Source organism: Lactuca sativa, chromosome 1 (genome assembly GCF_002870075.4).
Source record: "Lactuca sativa cultivar Salinas chromosome 1, Lsat_Salinas_v11, whole genome shotgun sequence".
In the NCBI taxonomy this organism is placed as follows: domain Eukaryota; kingdom Viridiplantae; phylum Streptophyta; class Magnoliopsida; order Asterales; family Asteraceae; genus Lactuca; species Lactuca sativa.
The window spans coordinates 230,764,105-230,784,472 of NC_056623.2; the positions used below are offsets into that span (position 1 = coordinate 230,764,105).

Below are 20,368 nucleotides of genomic sequence, written 5' to 3' on the forward strand. Positions count from 1 at the left end.
TTGTAAGTAGGTATTGAGGCAAGACTGCCATGAATGGGCCTGTAGTATGTCTAAGTGTTTAAGACATAGTTGCAGTATTCATGAGAACTCCTGGAATAAGATTCAAGTATTGGACTAAACCCATGCTCATTTGAATCACTTCATGGTTTTTATCACGAGTGATTATGAGACGATAATATGTTATATTCTTCAAATGAAGACGTGTGAGCTGTAGTTGCGAGTCGGTTGCACATTGACATATGTAAACGCACCAGTAACTTGGATGTTATAAAACATATTGTTGTGTGTAATTTGATGAGTGAGTACAAGCGAGCATTTGGGTCAAAGTTTATCCATTCCTTTTACCCCATGTGGATAAAAGCGATATATGTGGGCCCCTCGATGATTTAGTTATGACAACCCTAAGTGCTCGACCGGGCCTGGACTTATTTGATTTGTTCATTTAGTCGGTCGTCATAAATCAGAAATCGGGAAACAACATATGGATAGAGATAATGATTATAATCCATTTATCAGTCCATATGATATCTAGAATGGAGGAATATATGATCCCTTTTTGTAATGGACACATCATTGACTAGGTCAGAGTTCGACAGCGGCTTTTAAAAGTTATGATTGCTTGTTGGGATTTTGGAGTTTAGACTTATTTAAGTGGGAGACTCTTGGATTAGATGTGTAAGCCCATAACTATTATTGGTATGTACTCGACCCAAGAGTAACATGGTCCATTTGGGTTGCATAACATCATAACAATTTGTTAGGATGGACTTTTGAGAAGAGGTTATATATGATTTATTAATATATTATAAGTTCTAATATATTACTATCAAATCATATGGTTTAATTACTACTGATCAAGAATTAGTTTGGAATTAATTTAGTAATCAAAAGAGACTAATTAAATAAATGGGGACTAATTGTGTAAAATAGTTATCTTTATATGTGTTGGGCTTATGGTCCATGTTGGACTAAGATTATATATGAATACATAATGAGTTGGACCACATGTACCATTGATCATAAAACCCATGGGTATGGATTTGGTTTATACCCATGACTCTTGGAGTCCTACATATAAATATAAGCTCCATAACCTAAAAATCCCTACTTCTAGTTCTTGGAGTTCATGAAGGTGTTTTTGGTGCATGAAAATTATCTCTCAAGAGTCACCTTTATCCTAGGTGAGTTGTGATTCTGTAGCACTCGGTTCCTAGTATGTAATTTATTTTGTTGTATTTTGCATTTTGGCCTAGGACTTGGCAAGTTGAAGGCCCAACTCGTCGAGTAGGAGTAAGATTGGACACGAGACTTAAGTGATGGACTCGTCGAGTCGGTGGCCAGACTCGACGAGTAGGCTCTGATTGGACAAAACACTAATCTGAGGGTTTGCACCCTATTTAATCATCTCTTTCAGCCACCACTCACCCCTATTGCTCCCAAAGACCCTCCATAGAAAACCCTAGCCGAGTGTGTGAAGATCTAAAGGCATTTATGGTGATTTTGGTGGTTTTGTTCACAAGGAAGAAGGAAGAGCATAGAAGGATCAAGAGGAAACTGACGAATTCGAGTTTGGTTCATCATTTGCAGTCTTTGAAAGGTATAAAGTCTGTACCTTGCTTACTTGTTTGTTAGATCCCTTTTTCGGGAGGATTTAGGGCTTTTAAGCCATATGTGGTGACCAACCACGATTTGCAAACCTGGTTGGGGGTCAAGACTTCGGATCTAGCACTTGGGCAGAGTCACAAGGCAGATTTGGGTTGCTTTTGCACCCAAGGAAGGCCCCATGCAATAAAAGAGCCATTTTAGAGCCTTTTTGGCTCAAAAGTCCCATGCATGCATGTAAAGTTCATAACTTTACGTGCTAGATCGAGCTTAGGGGCTTGGATCTATCATTCGGACAAGTGTTGTACATCATAAATTGAGGATTTAGGGTGTGGACGTTATCGACTCGGCGAGTCCGTTCTTGGGACTCGATGAGTCCAAGTCTTTGAGTCTCATATCTGTTAATGGTCAAAAGAACTCAATTGGGTGTTAGAAGTGTTGTAGTTGGACAGAAAGAGTGACCCAATGCATTGGAATTAGTTTTAGACCTGGAGTTCATGGGACTCGACGACTGCTAGATCAAACTTGGCGAGTGCAAGGCAATCTTCTTATGTTTAAAGATGAACTCAATGAGTTGCTCTTACAACCCGGCGAGTCAAGGTTAGAACTTGTTTATCATATGAAGGTGAACTCGACGAGTTGTTCATACGACTCGGCGAGTCGTATGAAGGTTCATTGATGTTCGTAAAGAAGGGGATCTCGTTGAGTCGTTGCCAAACTCGACGAGTTGAGTCATGGATAAGGACATGTAAAGGGTAGGGACTCGACGAGTTGACGGCCCAACTTGGCGAGTCGGGTCAACTGGAAGCTGACTTTGACTTGGACTTGGTTGGGGGTAAAATAGTCATTTTACCCTAAGAGTAGATATTTGATTCTGACAGAGTGTTTTGTGGGGATTATAGCCGGAGGATTTCCGGAGCAGCAGCAGACAAAGGTTTCCCGCACAGATTATCAGCAACTACTCGTACGAGGTGAGTTACCTTCCAGTAGGGGTGGGTCTAATGCTACAATGCTGGCACACCAAAGAGGAATATTTAGGAGATGATTGTCTTTGTGATAATTATCTTGGTCTAGTTATGTGCCTTGGTTATGAGATCTATTTGTATGATATGTTATGTGTATAGTAGGGATCAATTTCCCTGACAGTGGTCCTTGGGACCGAAGGGTAGGTTAGTACCCGAATATGCCTGACTGTATGTTTATATCTTGACATTGTATACTAGTGGTAGGGGTGGAATAGTCCCCAATTACCGGTTGAAAGATACCGATGATGGTTACTGGTTGAAAGATACCGATGATGATTACCGGTTGAAAGTTACTGATGATGATTACCGGTTGAAAGATACTGATGATGATTGTCGGTTGAAAAATACCGATGATGATTACCAGTTGAAAGATACTGATGGAAGTTACCGGTTGAAATCACTAAGCTTTGTGCTTACGGTTTCTATTCTGGTTTCAGGTACCTCTTCGTCTAAGGGGAAAGAGTCGACGGCGTAGCATCGCATCACACACACACACGATTCGGCATCATACTTTCTGGGATTGTACTCTGATTTTCCTTATTTTTGATGTCATGGTTTAGGACATAACATTATGATTTTGTAATGTGTTGATTTATTGACAATGTTATGGTAAAATGTTTTAAAAACTAATAACTTAAAAATGAAATTTTCGGGTTTGAATTTTGGGATGTTACAGATTCCATTTGAGGTGCAACACTTGATGCACTAAGTTCTTAAAGCCTAAAGGCTTTCTAGCAACATCAACAACACCAAGAGGTATGTCTATAACTTTTCTTATTATACATATGTTATTTGCATGCTAGTTATAGGCTTAATTCTTTAGAAACACTATTACATGTATAATTAGAGAAAAACATAGATCCAAGGAATTTAGGGTTGTATGTGCACCATAGGATGTTGTAGTATACAAAACCCAAAAAAAGCTCCTAGGAGTAACTCAACAAGAGATATCAAAGAAAGCAATTTCATATTTCTCCATATTGTCTATGTCATCATTGGTAGGTCTGGTCATGGAAACTAAACCATATCCTAGTCTGGTTTGAGTTCCATTAGTGACAATGGGTGTAAGGACATGTACATGTGGTCCTTTTTTGAAACATCTCCAAACATCCTTTCCAAGTCTTCTTAAGTATCTTTCCATTCTTTGAGACTCGTGATGATATTCACTTGCAACTACTATTGGAGCTCGATTAGAACCTCCAATGCTTTTACATACATTTAATAAGTAAATTTGTGCCATTTTCCTTTATTAGGAATAGATGAGATAAGTGCTATAGAATACCTTTCAAATCTGAGTTTTTCTTTAGAAAAGATTATGAATTTTCTAAGAAAGTTAAAAAGAATCCACTATAGCTCCGAAATATAAATACTTGAGAGAAGAAGTTAATGATAAAGAGATTATGGTGTGGAATTTAAGTTAATCTCATGGATATTTCTTAAAGCTTAACAATAAAAGACAGTGGGATTATAAAGGAAACATTACAACATCATACATCATTAAATATAAGCAAGTTAAAGAGATACTTGTTGAATCATAACCTAGTTTGCAGTCAAACACAAGTTATTAGATGAAGAACAAAAAAAGTTGAACAAAGAATTATAACTGATAAGGAGACTTGTATTTCAAATTGATAAGGTTACAACGAAAATGGAATTAGATACACTTTCTAACGATAACAAGACTGTCTATTTATCCTGACTAAGATGACCATGTTTCACATCCGTGGGACAGGCAACACGAACCTAAACATATAGTTAGAAAATGTAATCATTACTTTTCTGACAATGCGGTATACCAAAATACAAAAACTCTTTTAAACGCTTCTTACTTCCTCCCTTATCTCTGGTCTCTACTAGTCTTCTGTGAAGATGATACAACTCGTCGCTATCACTTCTCATCAAAACACTTTTCTACATAGCCATTCAAGTCTTCACATTACTGATACACTCCATAGCTACCGAGGGTCGCTTTTTTGTATCAACAACATGCAATGATATGAGACCAAAATCCATGTTTAACCCCATATGAGTGAGAACCAATTTACCTTGTTTTAGTCTCAAGTTCACGTGCAATGTGTTGGAGTGTTTGATGAGCTACCTTATGAATGTTTACAACATCCACATAAGTAACTCGCTCTATGGCATACATCCTCTTAGGACACCCTGTGAAAAACCCATGATAATGCATTCTCATCGTGATATACATAGCATTACAATATCGATACACATTAGAAGGAGGCCCTATAGGTGCATTGTACTTGCGCATTCTTTTAGAAGGAATTTTATAAACGGGATATGAAATTACATAATAAAAATAGGTTAAAATGATCAGAATAATTTACAACATTTATAAGAGTTTCATGGGTAAATGAAAGTTCAATAAGCTTGATGAGGAAGCAAAATTGTATTTAATTGACGTATAGAGTCATTAATAGAAAAGTAGATATATTACATAAAGTTATTAATAGAAAAGTAGATATATTACATAAAAAACTAAATTGGTAATAATTACATTTCCATTCCAAAACTTGAATAACAATACTCTGAAAGTGGTGTATATTATGAGTATCCTCTTTGCCTAAATATGTTGAAACCTTGGAAGTATCATGGAGGATATCAAATTAGGAGAATGATGAATAAATATGTCATTGCCACATCTTAAATGGTATGTTTGTAATTGAATTGGTAATAGGTACATCAAACTCCACACCAATACGGAAACAAAATATACAAAATAGTAATGACTAAAATGAACATCACAAAAACAAAATTGTACATAGTAAGAGTTTTAAATACGATTTATCAACTTACACATAAACATTTAAGAAAATTTTATAACTACAAACGATAATAATGAGAAATCACTACCAACCACATGCAATTAAATTCTTGTTTAAGAAATAAATTTAGATTACATCAGGTTTAAGGTAAAATTAAAATATATTCAAGTGAAAAGTTGAAGAAGATTCAAAATATAATTAAAATGAAGATTCAAATTAAAATAATGACAACAAACTTGATAATTTTTTTATTGGAACATAATTGTTTCCTTCAGATTAATTAAAAAAGCACTAAAAGATGAAAATGACATAACAGAAGTTGGAAGCAACAAATAAAAGCAAATTCGAAATAAAAGTACAGAAAAGGAAGTAAAAAATAATGAAACATACATATGGAAGACGCTTCCACTTCTTTGTGATTCAGGAAATTATCCAAATCAAACATCCATATCAAGAGGCATTAAGAGAATATATGTCTTTAACGACACGTAAACCACGACACACATTGATTTATGTAACGCAAAAGGGAGTGACCTTAAAATAGTGTCATCTATCAACAAATTTTAAGGATTTAGGCCACACATTATTGCATGAACTTAAATTAGTGTCTCAAGAAAAAAAAATTAAAAACACGAAGAGCGCTTTATCTTAGACGCGTGTTCTCTATAATTGTCGCTTTATAATTATAATGAAACGTGCATTTAGTAGATTCGAGGGAAAACGAAATGCCCAAAATTTTGAAAACTAGTGTTGTTCTTTTCTACCTTCTTTCTATCTTTCATCTTCGCAATCGACTCACCCCTCTTGTTTCTTTATTGTGCGAAGTGACGGAAAGAAGGGAGACTGGGATGGATCCGCCGGTGATGATGAACGGAGGTGCTTTCTGGTCAATTTCAGAGATGGTGTTATCAATTTCGATGGTGGTGTCGGTGTACATGTGTGAATCCTTAGAAACGAGGAATCATATCCATCCTTTTTCTTCTTGGTATCGAAAATTATGTTTAAAGCGGTGAAATCTGTATCTTTGATACTTATGCTTATGTCTCGATTTTGGATTGCTTGGAGAAGAATAATAAGAGAGTCAACCATGGGAATCGTTGGAAATCTGAGTTCAGACCTGTTTTAGTTCTTCAATTATCAAGGTAGTGAGCTTCGTCTTCTTCTCTTCCCCCAAACCCTAATTTCTTTCCCATTTATGGATTATAACTTCAATATGCGCTAATATTACTGGTATCTTGTTATCGAATCTTTCTCAAGTACTAGAGAGGTTGAACAGTTAAGAAAGAGGATGTACCAATCGCTTGATGGCTTTGATTCCTCTGCAACAATTTTCTCCACCATCATAGATTTGTCGAAAAGGTATTTTTAACTAAAACTTGTTTTGTTGACAGTTTCAGCCCCTTTCAGAATGGTATTTTCCAGTTGAAGCTCACCTTTTTGCTATTTTTACAATTTTAGCCCAAAATCTAAAAACTTTACATTTTTTATCCTTTTTGGAAATGAAAATCATTTTTAACCCTTGAAATAGTTTTGTTACGCTTTTCATCCCCAGTTTTGAAGAGTTTACCATTTCAACCCTTTTAAATGTTATATTTTCGCAATTTTGGGCTTATTGGGTCGTAAGGCCCAAAATTTAGCCCATTAAGCTACTATTTACATTTTTAGTCCTTTGAAGATCATAATGTTCATAAAAATAATTATTGTAACTGTTTTGACTCTTTTGACCTTTAAGAAACCGTGATTTGGTGACTTTTAACCCAACTTTTGTATATTTGACAATTTAAGCCCAAAAATGAGTTTTGTGGTGAAATATGTTTATCACAATCTTATAAGTTATCATTCTTGACTTATTTAGCGTAAAATAACTTAGATCATGTTCGATTTCCTTCTTATTACTTAGATCTCGAGATATCTTCCCTTTTTCTTACATATTCATCATAAAAACACATAAAATCACACATACATGCATAAAATCATACATAGCATACACATACACATAGATCTACACATTTTCTTGTATTCTCCCCCATAAAACATATAAAAACGAAAAAGAGAGGGGTATGAAGCTCACCTTGAGTTGTGGGTTCGGTTTTTGAAGAGAGAAATCAAGAAGATTCGATCCTAGCAAGCCTTCTTGGAAGATCTCGAACTTAGAGGCTTCTAAGATGGTAATCATGAGTTTGAATAGATTAGGAACAGGATTTTGATTAAATGAAGTTGTTAGATCATAGATTAAACATCAACTTACCTTAGATGATGAATTTTGTGGAAAATCCTCCTTGAAAAGCTCTTAAATCTCGAAAGTATTGAAGGAGAAGTGAGAAGATGTTCTTGAAGACTTAGAGAGAGTTTTAAGTGTTTTGTGTGTGTGTGTTTTCCCTTGCTCTCGGCTGAGGATAGATAAGAGAGAGTGTTAAAGTGACCATGCATGGGAACATGAGAAGAGTGCATGGATACCCCATGTACAATTGAGAGGTGGCACCAAAAGTCAACTCCTCCCCTTTCTTTTGTAGTTGGGCCGAGAGAGTAGGAAGATTAGAATGCTTGGGACTTTTGTGTTTAAACCTATATTATGGAGCCCAAGTTAATGATTTTCGGCCCATTGTCCCTTTTAGGATAATTCACGGCCCAAAATTCATCAAAGTATGAGCTTTATGGCCCATTAGGGCTATTTAGTTTTGTTATGGCCCAATAAGGTACATCAGTGTATTTTTTTCATTCCAGGCCCAATATGGCCCAAAATGTTAGAATAAATGAAAGTGGGTCCAAATTAGAGCCCATATAAGAGTTCTAAGCCCAAAGTAGTCAAATTGGAAGCTTATTAGTCCATTAGGCCTAATAAGGAAATCCTAGTCCAAAATGGACTTAAACCAGGATTTCTAGGGTTTCCAATCCTTTGTTGACTATTTGATGTGCTTGTATAAAGTGTTTGATGGAAGTTTTGTTGTTATTGAGTAAGCATCATACATGCTTTCACATTGTTGGTTCACATTTGTTATCATTGTTCAATGTTTACAATGCATCAAAATTCCTAGTTGTGACATATCACGCCTCAGTTTTAGACTTCATTTTCTATTTCTGATTTGATTTGAAATCTGATTTCCAATGTGAATGTTTATATGTGTAATGAGTGTAGGTAGTTGACTAGGTTACAAAGAAGTAAAATCTTTTTGTTGAAAGCAATTCCATGAAAATCATTGTGATTTCTCCATTGCTTATTTGTTTAGTTTAATAGTTTTTATTTCTAATTCCTATTTAGTTCTTGATAACCAACGTCCATTCCAATAATTTGTTTTGTGAAATGTAAGCATATCCTTTAAGTGATATAAATAAATTAATAATTCTTGAAGTTAAATGATTTCTTTCTTTTTATTAATCTGCATACCTCAGCAAATGAGTATCAAGTTTATTCTAGAAACTTCTAATTAAAAATATTATCCCCTTAAATCCATGAGTTCATTTTTGTTTTGTAAAACATACAACCCCTTCTACCTTGCTACCTTTTTTGAGATATAAGTGAAATAAGGACCATTTTACCCCTGATGTCATACTAATTTTTTTTAGGCACATAATTTTTTTTATTATGCAATGTTACTATTCATATATTTTAATTGTCATCGTACAATGAGTGAGATGGCAAACGGGAAACAAGATGCGCCGCAAGCCTTTTTGAATGGTAAAGCTAATACTTTTAAAGACTACATCCGAAGATCTAGGGGATATTACATTACTATGCATGATTCGTTGTACTCTTTTAAGAAGCTCTATTGTATCCGGTGCGAGGAAACCAAACGTATCAAATGCAAATGGTATGAACACATGTTGATTTTCCATGTACGATTTCTCATACTTGATGACTTTGCTTGTAGTTTCTTTTCAAGCAGCATGTCCCACCGTGAAACCCCCAGCCCCCAGGCCCACGAGAGGGGATACCCCTGTAAGATCCATACATGCGTGTTTCCCTTCGACCCATCCAAAAATCAAAATGGCAGCGGGTCTGAGGGTTGACCTTCCTTCTGTCGGGTCAATCAAGAAATTAACAGGTACCTCACTACTACAAAAAAGCTTATAGGACACGGTTATTTCATTTATATAACCCAGTTTTGAACCGGGTCCTAAAGCCGGCGAGACCTATGTGAAAAAAGGAATAGAACCCGGTTTTAAAACCGGCTCCTATCTAACACAAAAGAACCCGGTTGTTCATAAAACCGGGACATATAAGAGGAACATAACGACTAATACTTTATCATATATGCAGATTAGGACGCGGCCCAACCATACAAAACCGGGTCATATATGGCTAAAAGAGCCCGGTTCCAATCCCCAAACCGGGTCATATAACAATTTCAATGCCACTTCCTTAAATGGATTATAACTCGGTTTCCATGTAAAAAACCGGGTCTTATAAGAACTCTCAACATTGTTTTGATATGCAAATCAAAGTCTGGTTACTTGATAAACAACTAGTTCCTTTAGTATACTAATTTATTTAAAAAGCATATATATTTAGAATATAAATACCATTATCAACAAATTGTACAGGATACAACAACTATATAATATAGTAGCTTTTGAATTTAACAAATAAAAAGTCACCAACTTAATTTCTAAATGAATTTTTACATATTAATATCACTAAGAACCAATCTTACAAAGCATCTAAAGATATCTCAATTCTCAAATGCATCTAAAGATATCTCAATTCTCAAATGTACCTAACAGAGACACCAACTTCTTTTCCATTTCTGACAAATATCAATATGGTTGCATTCATTTGTGATTCAAGTGTGAACCTCCTATGACATAGACATACATGCTGCTAAAATTGAAAAGATGGAGGTGTTGGTCCTGAAAGTCATGAGATACAACAATTATTTCACTAATAAGTTAGCATACTCTAAATCAAAGTCCAAAGTATAAATCACTATTTCAAGTTTCACTTAAATATTTCCAATAACATACTACACAAAATTCATAAATAGTTACCTTAAACATAAGAAAGGATGCAAGTACTTTTTCCATGATACCAAACAATTCTCTAATGAATATGAGTTAATTTCCCCTGCACAATATCAAAAGTTTAAAAATCAAAGTCAAACATGCAAATATTCCAACTAATTAGTTATTAAAAAATATATTAACAAGCTAAAAAATTTATTCATGGATGTTTTGCATTACCAAAACCTTATAGTACACATCTAGTTTGAACTATTTTGACTGTCATTTCATCTTCTATCATATGATCCCTAGCTAATTTTGTTGTCACTCTTTCCAACTCCAGTTTCCAAATTACATCAAACAAAAATTCCATTTTACAAAAATACTAATAATAATAATAATAATAATAATAATAATATAGAAATGATTTAGTACAAACCTGATAAGGATATATATTAACATTTACACCATATGCAAAATATAATAAACTTACTTAGACACCCTTATTTTACTTATCTTGATTCTTCAACATCACAATATCACTTTCAAAGCACTTCTCATCATGTCATTATAAATAGCATCAGCAATTCCACACACATGGGGGCTATTTAGAATCTTTTCTTTGTAAACCTTGATAACATCACTTCTAGAAATTAAGACATCTGTGAATGGATTAATTGCTAATAAAATAGAACCAGTCATCATTTATTCAGACAACATTGAATGCTATGTTAAAGGAAAATGAAAGTACAATGCAATAATAAATAAGTAACTAAAAGAAATGGCAATGAAACATTACCTGATCAGTAGTATTCACAATATTCCCTTCCTGCAAACTCTTGAGCAATCCCTCTCTCAACAAATTTAAATGGCTTCAATATCATTAGAATAAAGGGTGCTAACAAAAAGGAAAAAATAATGCAAAAAAACTAATCAATGAAACTTAGGCAAAACCAACAACCAACAACCAAGACAGGGACTCCAAGCAAACCCACAAAAATAACAATGCAAACAACAGGAAGAAAAAACCAAGTCTTAAACCTTGACAGCATCACACCCCGACAGCATGAAAAAGACGAACTCACAAGAAACCAACGCCTAGAAATCAAGACCAGCGCCATCAATAAAACATAAGCAAACAAGGCTTAGAAATGTTAAAAAAAGGAACGAGCCACATCAATCAATAAGCAGGGCAGTCAGGGGAAAATAGTCAAGACCCCCAATGCAGCAACACACCAACAGAACAGAGCAAACTCAACAGAAGCCATACACCAAACCCAGGGGTAAAAACGTCAATAACCCCAAAAGCAACATCATCCAGCAAGATGCAAACATGGAATATTAAAAGAACATTCAAGCCATATGACTAAAGCAGAACTTCAAAAAAGGCAGCCAGACACTTGACAAGGCGAAGGTCCAAAAGCTCCAAACAATCGTTAAATTCTAAGATTTCAGACTTTGAAACCACAACCATCCCCGATAGCACCTAAAAGTGTGAAAAATCGAAAGGGTAATCACAGGGGTACAATCGTCAAAAAGCCCCAAAAAATGGTAGGTGCTGAACAACAAATCAGATCCACAATCATTGTTGATTCATTTAGAGATGAAGAGATAGAAAACAGCAACAACCATCAAACAAATAATGAGTCCCAAATCAGAACTTGCACATAATAAAGCAAAAGGGATCGATTACTCAAGTCATCTAAATTGTTTCCAGATTTTGATATACATAATGAATGATTTTCATTTTTCAGTCGAAATTGTACCTCTGGCTCTAGTGAAAATAGCCCCAATAAAGTTTCGATTCACGTTCTTTCAAGTATTAGGGTCTTCGATTGGTGATTTCTAATCTTCACTAGTAGTGGTCGCAGAGAGTAGCTTTGAAATCGTATACTAGGACAAATGGTGGGATATCAAAATTTTATAGGAAGGACACCAAAAATTGATGGCGGGATATCAAAATTTGATTGGCGGGGTATCGAAAAACTATTTTTTCATGACAAAACTGCACAAAGTACTGTGGTTTGCTGAAAATTGTCATTTTGGTCCAAAAAGTTTTAGATTAGCACCACAGGTCCAAACTTTTCGTTTTGTTGCGAGTTTGGTCCAATTTACTTTAAAAAATTTTGTAATGATGATTTTACCCTTTTTTTTGTATTTTTAGTTTTTTTATTTATTTAAATATTTTCATTATTAAAAGAAAAAAATAATTCTCTCTCTCTCTCTCTCTCTCTCTCTCTCTCTCTCTTTCTCTCCAGAGTGGTTGCTTATTCCGACGTGGTCAAAAGGGAGCAACAAACCTTGCTTTCATCTTCTTCCTGTGTTGACTAGAGCTGCCGAACATACATGGGGTTGTCGAGATACGCAACCCAATAACCCCAAAACATTTTCTTCCGTTGTTCTCCTTCTTCGATCGACAAAGATACCGGCGAGAAATGCAACCCCAAAACCCCACTGACTGCCACTATTGTAGCTTGCTCTCTTCCATCGGACCTCCGATTTTTCCCCTCCTCCAGTCGAAGAGCATCACCCAAACACCCCCTCGTCACTGCTATACCCGATCTCCAACCATCTCTCTCATGTAGACCTCTAGCAAAGAATAAGAAGCAAGATCTAGTTAAGACAACCTCCCCCGTCTCTTCTCTATTTACTGAGAAAAACTTGTGAGCATTCGACCAACCCACGGGAGAGCCACCACAGTTGATTGTGGCAGCTACTCCGCCTCCCCCTGTCACGACCCACCACCATCCAACATCCCAAATCAAAATCCACAATGGGTGTTCTTCGTTATTGATTTTAGATCTAAAATAAAACCCAAATCCAAAAGTTGAAGGTAGGTATGTTCTTGGTACTAAATTTGAAACAAAGATGAAGCAGGGTAGATCCGAAACAAAATCCACACACAAAACCTTACTTGAAACGAAAACCCACCATTGATTTTGGATATGAAATAAATCACTACACTTAGTGCCTCCTGTTTTTCTTTCATGCCGGCGAAGAGGTGGTGAGGTCATGTACGATGGAGTTTATGGTGGTCATGGTGGTTCTGTGACAGGCGAAGAGGTGGTGGATGTTCATGGTGGTCACCACAACAACACCACCGGTGTCAAAACCACTGGTGCTCCATTCTTTGTTTGTGAAACAGGGATGAAAGGAAGAAAGGAGATGAGAAAGAGATAGAGAGAGATAATTATTTTCTTTTTTATTTTTTTAATTATTAAAATATTTAAATAAAAAAAAACTGAAAAAAAAAACAAAAAGAAGGGTGAAATCGTCATTACAAAATCTTTTAAAGTAAATTGGACCAAACTCGCAACAAAACGAAAAGTTTGGACTTGTGGTGTTAGTCCAAAACTTTTTGGACCAAAGTGATAATTTTCAGCAAACCACATGGACCATTTGTATAGTTTTGTCTTTTTTTTTCTTTACATCACACCTATATCTATTTGTTTTATACGGTAATATATGAAGGTTTTATTTTGTTATTTTTTTTTTGGAACTCGCCAACGGAAGCCTCTCCTCCGTGATTTGAGAAGGAGACCCGTGTTGTTCCAGTCATCCCAAAGGAGGATATCAAAATTTGATAGATGGGGTATCGATATTTTTAATTTTTTTTACATCACGCACATATATCATATTGTTTTATATAGTAATATATCAAGGTTTGATTTTGTTAATTTTTTTTGGAACCGGCGGTTGGTGCAACACAAGCCTTTCCTCCGTTATTTCAGAAGGAGACCCGAGTTCGAGTCATCCCAAAGGGCATATCGAACCCATAGGGGTCCAGAGTCTTCATCAACTTTGGGAGCTTTTGAAGGTATAAAGTTCTTACCTTGATGATTCATTTGTTAGTTACAGTTTAAGGCTTGGTTATGAGCTTTATTTGGTCCCATGGGTTCTCTTTGTGAGTTGGGCAATTCTAGGAGTTAGAGGTGTTAGATCTCAGTCCCTTCAATCCACCTGGTCCACTCTCTGACTCTACAGTATGACTGGTCTGCCCACACCAGGCCTTCAGTCTGCTTGGTTCGCTCTCCGAGCCTCGACACGTCTGGTCCGCCCTCTTGGGGCTTCAGCCTATCCGGACCGCTCGTTGGGCCTTCGGAATATCCGGTCCGCCCTGGGTATGTTGGCCTACAGCACAAAGCAGGACCCGCCTCAACTCAACCCCCCCCCCCCCCCCGTCAAACAACCATGTGCACATAAAACAATTAATCACATAACAAATCCTTAACCAGACAAACAGTCTATCAGATCACATAGCATATCAACATCCTAACCAGGATTCCGACCTAACCGGTCACTAGCATAACATTACCCTATATAGCGGCTAACGACCTAAACCAGGTTACTATTATAACATTACCCTAAATACCGGGTACCGACCTTAACCAGGTCATTAACATAACACCATCCTAAATACCAGAATGCAGATCTAGCAAAGCAATAACATAACAAACAATACCCGGATTTCCATCCGATAAAGGGTTAGCCTTGGTGCCGTATGTCGATATAGTGAGGATAGCTCACCTGAATGAAGAACAGAACCACGGAAGCCCACAACCGAAGCACTGCTCTAAACTCTAACACCTATTGCCATCAATGGACCATTGACATAAATAACCAATTTACCATAACACCTTTGAAGGTCAAAGTCAAAGTCCAGGCCAAAGTCAAACTTCCTGACTGACTCTACTCGCCGAGTCAACCCGTTAACTCGTCGAGTCCTTATACTCTAAAAACTCTTAGAACACGACTCAACTCGTTGAGTCTCTCCAGCTCTTAATCCATACAGAGGCTTTTCGAGCCATGCATGGGCTCCAATCCATAGATCCACTATTCTACAGTCTAACCCCACATAAAGTGGCAAACTTTACGTGAAACCAAGGATATATAAGCCCATAACACTCTAGGTCTAGGGCTAGGGTTTATGACAAAGGGGCTTCACCAATAACTCTTAGACAGAAGCTTTATGACATTTTGGACCATCACAAACCTAGATCTGAAGTAGCAACCTCAGATCTAAGCCTATAACTCGAAATAGTTCTCAATCATACCAAAAGTGCCCCAAATCTCAAATGATAATAAATCTAGATACAAAAGAGCCCAAGCAACAGATTATTACCTCTAATATATGTCCCAACTGAAGTAGATCCCGGATCTACACCACTCCTTTGCAGCAAGCCTCTTGATCTTCAAGCCCCTTTCAAATATTTTCTCCTCCAAAGCTCAATCCTCTCTATTAATGGAGGCTCACTCGATTCTAGGGTTTCTGGATCTCAAAAGGGTAGCAAAGAGGCCGAGGGTGGGTTATAATGTGCTTTATATAGGACTCAACCCCCAGGATTAGGGTTTTCTCTCTTCAGCACCAACTTGCCGAGTTCAAGCCGCCGCCTTGGCGAGTTGGCCACTTAAACCGCGACAGAATCCCGCTCCGAATCGGCGAATAAGCAGACTTACTCGTCGAATCCCTTTCCTAAATTTACACTTTTGGCCCTTCATTAAACTTCTGAAATCTGGGGTGTTACAATATCATAACCCTCTTAAAGGTCAAATTTGTTCAAAGTCAAATACCAAGTCAACACCCAGGTCAAAATCAAAAGTCAACGCTCCGAGTTGACTCAACTCGCCGAGTTACCCTTCAACTCGCCGAGTTTCCATAAATCACAGAATCATGATATCGCGATCCAACTCATCGAGTTTTCCCTACAACTCGTCGAGTCCCTCTTATTTCAATAGATTCGGGACACTTCAAGGACAACTTGTCGATTTCTTCAATATGTCAACCTACTTGATGCATTAAGTCACTATTCTTCGTACCAAGGCCCTAACTTCTAGATCTAAGATGGAAATACGTCTAGAAGGGTAAAGTTTCCAACTTTACCCATTTAGAACCCCTCCTAAGGCATAAAACTCAAGCCCTAATCCAAAATGGCTTAAATCTAAATCCAAAATCCATCAAAACTTCGAGATACATCATAAGAACATAGATATGGACCTTAAAGACCAAATGATCATGTAAAGTCTCTAGCTTTCTCTACATGCAAGGCCATTAGAAGCTCAAAAGGCAAAAATGAAGGTTTAGAGGCTGCATGGGACTTCCATAGCCATAAAGTTGGCACCTTTATGTCATGAAAGCCCCTCAAGACCCTAGATCCGAAGGGTTAACCCATAAATGACGTCCAACTCCTCAATGACCATTTCTTTTGGACTAAAACAATCAAAATAACCCTAAAAGAAGATTTATGCATTCATAAGTCAAGTTTCAAGCTTTGTATTAGAAATAACATCTCTAAAAAGCACACGTCTAAAAACAATCTAAGTGTAGAGCAAAAACCGAGAAGCCAAAGCCGACAACAAAAGCATTATGAGCCACGACTCCGAACATCTTACTATTTATAAGCCAAACGCTTTTTAATATGTACATAACTCATTCATTTTTATAAAATTTTAATTTGGCCATTATTTAAAGATGTTACAATATATATATATATATATATATATATATATATATATATATATATATATATATATATATATATATATATATATAAAGTTATACACGAAATATTATTTTTTAATAAAAGAATGATAAAAATGAAAAGTCAAAAATAAAAAACAAATAAACCTTAAAACTAGAGACATAAAGACTAAAACCATAGTAATTTATTTTTCTTCAAACCTTTTTAGTTTTTACCATTTAGTTCCCCCGCCCAACATTTTTGCATATTCATTCCCCCTCAAATTTCCCTCCATTTTCATTACATATTCGTTTCCCCCTCGATTCTCCCTCCAATTTTTTGGTTTATTCATTCCTGTCAACATTAAAAGAATACAGCTTTAATCTGTTGTTGTCCCTGCCTCAACAACAGATGTGATACCTAAATTGAGTCAGATGTGATTTATGGTTGGTGTTAATGGGTGGACGCACAAATAGTTCCATAATTTGAGTGATGCATCAATTCCTTCTCCTAAAAGTTGGTTTCTTGTTGAATGTTGATGTTGCAAGCAAGTTAACAGTATGGGTATCAGTTTTGTATTTGATTTCAAAATTCAGGTGCACATGCCTAAGTCGCTTAAGTGTATAGTCTTTAAAATGAAGTGGTATGATTGGTTGTTTCAAACAACTCATCTTTTACCGAAATGGAGCTGCTTTCAATTATTGATGGTGTGAATTATTAGTTCATATGCTGCTGTTGCTGCTTAATGTTTTTCAAGGCTGTTTTTTTTTTTCAAGTAAAACTGCTGAACATTTTTTTAATAATATGTAAAATGTGTTTTTCTTTTTTTTTCGATGTATCTTGATGATTGTATCTTGTTTTGTATTTGTTAGCTACCTGCTGCTTTTTTTCCCTGTAATCAAGTGTTAGGCCTTTAAAAAAGAAAAACTTATAAGTCAATGGTTAATTTCAAAGTGTGACGTTATAATTTTAATATTAGAGGTATGTTTCATGTTACATGTGTCAAATTACAGGATTACGGAGCAATGAATCTTCAATTACTTTGGTATGGATTTAAAAATTATGTCGGTTGTTTGGCTACTTTGTAGTTTGTACAATCCAGGTATGAAGTATTATCATTATATTAAAACTTGGTAATTAAAACCAAGTTTATATTTTGCTAAAAAACTCAGAAAACCCGGTTGTTAAGAAATGGGTCATATATCTTCCTAGATGGCGTGTGTACTGGTAATATTAATAGAACTCGGTTGTATTATAGAGACCGGGTCACTTACCAATGCAACTAAAAGTCCCGGTTGTTATATTGTGAACCGGGTTACTTACATATAACATATATCCCGTTTCTTTAAATTAAACCGGGTCTTTTAGTTTTTCCATGAATAAGTCCCGGTTTTTTCACAATATATCCCGGTTTTCTCAAAAACCGGGCCCTATTTGGTGAGTCCTATGACACGTTTTGTAGTAGTGCCTCTTTCTTAGCAGAAATCCCGAAACTCTTAAATATGTCAAACAAAACATCCCTAACCATATCGTGCCTGTATTTGAACCCCGAGAGTTCTTTACAGTGAACTGCATGCTCTCTAAAAGAGTCCAAACATGCCTTGAGACACACATGACATATCTCGTCAGCTAGGAATATGGGAATCATGAGTTGATATTTGAGAATAGTACGATATTCCATGGGAGACATGTGATTGCCAAGCCCATCTATAGGGATAGCCAGAAGAAAATCTTGAGCATGTGGTGCACGTAAGCATTGGAAAACCGCTTTCTATCGAGCCATCATATCGAGATGAGCTTCCATATCTTCGATAATTTTACGAAAAAGGGCACTCGCCAGTGTATTCTGGGATTTAGGGGGGTGGTGTCTTTAGTAGCAAAATTGTTAAGGTCAAAATCTGGAAGTTTGTTGCGAAGGGATGCCAAGGCACAATCATAATCAGAATCCATACCATGTATACCGCTATCCCGTAAGATGTGGTATTGCAATACGCAAGATTGGGCCCTTGAGGCAACAAAAGCATAGGAGGTAGCCTCTACAGCGGAGTATAAACCAAAACCCCCAAACCTAATGGGTAAGGAAGCAATTCGCCGTTGTATGTCACCAAATAAAGGGCCCCCACAAACCACAATGTCCTCAATCGCTTCGTTCAATCTATTGTAAAAAAATATTGCCGCCTCCTCCATGTGGACGGGTTGGCACGTCCTCAACCCAAAGAAAAGCTTAGCAATACCCATACAAGACCGAAGAAGAAGGAGCACACTCTGGGGGTCAGACAATTGTGGAAGAAGGCGCATCAAATTCATAGCGTTTTTGGCTCTCTTTATGGCTAAGTTGCGAATGTAACTAGCATCTCTACTAACAACTCCCCCAAGAAGTTTCACTCCAAAAGGTGGCCTCCCAATGTCTGTCGGAAATAGCCCCTCCTGTAACTTCACACGAGGGCCAAAAGAGCTCGGTTTTCTTGATATTCAGCTGAAGGCCCAATTTTGGCCACTCACCGTAATGATGTCCAATGCTTTGGCCACCTCCTCCGAATCTCCGATAAGTGTGTCATCATCCAAGTACCATGCATGGAGAAGAAGCTTGCAATTGTCTCTAATCTTATACAAGAGCGGGTGCAACACAATAGCAAAGAGAAGTGGTCCCAAGGGGTCTCCTTGCTGAACCCTGGTAGAAGACCGAATATGTGTGTTGCCTAGATAGAAGTCCACGGTAAGCATGGAAAGAGATTTTTCATCGTGGCGCTCACTCAACAACCTATTAGCACTATGTAAAACGACCTCAACGCCACTCGACGCCCCGACTCCAAATTGAAAATCATTGAGATATTTGGTCATTTCTTTACCAACCCCTTTCAAGGCTAACTTGGAAGCCAAACGTCTCCATATAGTACCTACTACAATAGATCGTATTCCCTTGTTAGGCTTTAAGAGCGGTGTGAGAGGAGCAGAGGCAACAAATTCTGCCAAGCATGAAGGGCATCTCCCCTAGCCATAGATTAACCACAGAACTAGTAGCACGTAGGAGGCCTTGGCTATAGCCGAACCTTCTCCACAAATGGCATCTAAAATGTGTTGAGCTCTCAACCTGTCCCTCCCACACGAGGTACCTTTAGGGAAGGATTTAATTCCCCCAAGGACATTGTCAACATCCACTACCAGGGGACGTTCTGAAAATATCGTGTTGGGCATGGAAGGGGGTGGCTTGTATGGATGCTTATCCTCCAATGCCTTCGTGGTATCACCCCCAAATGGAGCAACCCCCGAAGAACATAAAACTTTCACTGATGTTGTAAAATGTCCATTGGCAACCTTACGAAGACATTGTCTGACATTGGTGTTGCCCGGTGTTCTTTTCTCCTGAATGTGCTCTTCTTCTTTTTTTCTTGTTGCTCCAGTCTTGCATTGCCAACTAAGTTTTTAACTAGCTTGGCGATAACGTCTTCAGTCCCCCAAGTAGCTAAAGCTCTCAGGATATTACGATGTTGCAAAGAATTCATGTTACCAGACCTACTTTCTTGCCTATTCTTGGGCCTGAACACCTGAAGAGTACACCTAAGAA

At 37.0% G+C, this 20,368-nt stretch overlaps 1 long non-coding RNA gene across 1 annotated transcript; it reads right to left on the reverse strand.

The window, feature by feature from the left end:
* Window positions 1-10,392: 10,392 nt before the first annotated feature.
* Window positions 10,393-12,231, reverse strand: LOC122197277 (uncharacterized). The gene is made up of 3 exons (XR_006190204.2): window positions 12,112-12,231; window positions 10,839-11,007; window positions 10,393-10,469 (listed from the first exon to the last, which is right to left on the reverse strand). It is a non-coding gene; the product is annotated as an uncharacterized LOC122197277 (long non-coding RNA).
* Window positions 12,232-20,368: the final 8,137 nt, after the last annotated feature.